This window comes from Triticum urartu, chromosome 3A (assembly GCF_056163025.1).
Source record: "Triticum urartu cultivar PI428250 chromosome 3A, HENAU_Tu73, whole genome shotgun sequence".
Lineage (NCBI taxonomy): Eukaryota > Viridiplantae > Streptophyta > Magnoliopsida > Poales > Poaceae > Triticum > Triticum urartu.
Window position 1 is genome coordinate 699,083,831 of NC_141875.1, and position 2,999 is coordinate 699,086,829.

The following is a 2,999-nucleotide window of genomic DNA, read 5'->3' on the forward strand; positions in this document are numbered from 1 at the left end:
TCACCGACGAGGATCGTCTTGTCCACCGGAGGCGGCAGCGTCGCCTTGCCATCGCCGAGATGGACGTGGAAGCCATGGTGGTGTGGCGCGAACGCTTCCCGCAGGACATCATCGACGAGCGCCAATTCTACAAGCAAAGGAGGACGGAGAGGGACGCGAGGAGAACAGAGCGAGCCGCCTATAGGGAGGACAAGCATTCGCAGAAGCAGGCCGCTCAATTGAAACTGAAGCTACGAGAAATGTCGGGTTGGGACTTCGAAGACGAGCAGCATGCTGACGCCTACATTCAGACGTCGGAGGAGGAAAGCGACGAGTAGTTGGTCTTTTCTTTTATCTGTGTACGCTAGAACTATCTATTTATCCATTTTTATCGGAAAAAATGGCCGGCGGCGTCGGCGACGAAGCAGGCGGGCGAGGGTGTGTTGTTTGATGTGGAGAGGCCAATGTGCCACTGACCAGCGGGCCCGGTGAGGAAAGAGGGCGAGCGCGCGCGCGTCCATCTTGTGTCCGCCCCGACGTAAATCCGGCTAAAAAATGGGTCGGGAATGGGTTGGCATGCGAACGAAAGTGGACGCGCGTCCATTTGGGTCGGCACGTTGGGCCGATTTTTCTGTCCGCGCCGACCCAAACGGACGGTCGCGAACGAAATGGTCGCGACGAAATGGGTCGCCCCATTAAAGTTGCTCTAACCAATCTAAAAAAGGATGATGCTACCCTTTTAATCAAGGGGTAAGTTATAATCTCCATCGCCGATTCACGCCGAAAATTGTAAGCTTTTTAAAAGGGATTGCACCCAAGCACACCTAGTGTATCTAATGATGCACATGTAAAAATGCATATTTGATACGTAGAATATATAGCCTCATGAAGGGGTCGGAAGGAAAGCTTGTATATAAGTAACTTATAATTGCACAACGTATCAGACCTCCCAAACCACGATAACATGTCAAAATGGTCACGTAAAGATGTAGAGACAGTTCAATAAATTGACACAAGTAACTTCTGCAATGCTACAATAACTACAAATTCAGTTCACGCTCCCCTCAAAAATAAAATGTCTGCCCTGAAGCGTAGGGCTTTACTTTTGAACTTTGTATGCTGGGGTTTAGTTTTCAATGAAAATGGAACTGGGGCCGATCCCTTATTGATCGAGAAAAATGTAGACGAGTTCATCTAAAGGTGAGATTTTACAGTAGGGTGATGATTGGATCGAGCTGGCTATTGAGTGCATCTCTCCCTCTCTCTTTTTTTTTTGAGCATCAGTACAGACACAAGCACTCATATACACGCGCATACACTCACCCTATAAACGCACACACGCACACCCTATTCCTATGAGCACCTCCGAAAGACTTACGAAGTCACCGTAGGCGCCTCGTAGTCAACGGGAACGTCTCCTCCCACTGAAGGCGTATCGCCGGAAATCCTGAAATAAATTCAGGAATAATGCGAACACCAGGATTTGAACCCTGGTGGGTTAGGGATACCAGGGTCCACCTAACCAACTCAATCACAGGTTGATTCGCATCTCTCCCTCTCTCTTAATGTGGGAAGTTGTACGCATTATTTGGCTCCATTTTCTGGCCTGGCGGTGTAGGAGTGCATCGATCGAATCATCTTTGCATGAAACTACTGCTGCTACAATGTTCCTAGCATGTCTGCCTTTATATATGTTGAATAACTGTGTAATTAGCACAAAAGCATTACTTGCATCATTTTAGCAGCATTAATTGGAAGTTTGTGATAACAAGAAACGAACGATTTTGCAATTATAGTCGATTCTTAAAGATCAAAAAAGAAAGGCCTGACACAGACAACGCACATTTTTAGATAAGTTGTTCGTAGGAATAGGAGTTCTGATCATTGTGTATTTCAATTTCTCAAAAATAAAGAAAGAAAAACAGGGCCACAAGAAGAACACAACATCTACCGTTCTAGCAGCACACGTTTCACATTCAGAATTTTAGACAGAATCACACACACACACACGCGCGCGCACACACGCACACACGCACACGCACACGCACACGCGCGCGCGCACACACACACTGTTTTTCCAATCACCAGAAGAGTGCATACATGGAGCTCATCTCCCACCATGCATGCATCCTACATCCATCTAACACTACTGATATACTACTACATGTGCTTCCATCAGACAGAGCATGCAGCACACGAATTAACCGTAATTATTGCCACACTAATCAACCACTAGCAAATAAATACTTCTACTCGACTCAAGGGGCTAACTGTAGTGGATCGTGGACGAATCAAGGGGCTATACGAGGGTGAAGAAGAGTGCGATCCTGCGCGGTGAGCAGGAGGACGTGAGCGATGAACATGGCCCTGTAGGCGAGCAGGTGGCCGGGGAACCTATCGAAGGCGACGGCGGCCAAATCGGCGGAGGCGCAGACGAAGTGGAAGCAGGTGAGGATGCTGATGCCATTTGCCAAGGACGCGAAGGCCCTGGTGACGTGCAGCTTCCTCCAGGGAAGGAGGCCACCGTAGCCACCGCCACCTGGGCGCTGGCAGAGAGGAAGGGAGCATCCCGTGGGTGCGCATGGTCATGCATCTCATAGTTTATGGGGATGTTAATTCCATGGGAAGAACATAGAAACTAAGAGTGAGTTCACATGCATGGCTGCATGACCATATCGACAATTACAGGTGGAACATAGAAACTAAGAGTGAGTTCAGGTGAATGTCTTCTACACACTTGAAGTCGGATTTGCGATCATATCGACAATTACATTCGTCACGACAAGATCTTTCGATAAGACTAATTTTGAGATTGGCATAAAACTCTTTGGAACCATGACAAGTGTCTGAAGATAGAAAGAACAACAAAAAGGGTCATCAAATTAACATTAAGAGAAACTAAAAAGGAGAAAATTCAAGGACTATACTTATGGTCTAAAATACAAACACCACTGGGTAATTTCCATTGCGGGGTATTGCTGCACCAAATACTGACAAGGCGGGCTCACTGAAAATACAAG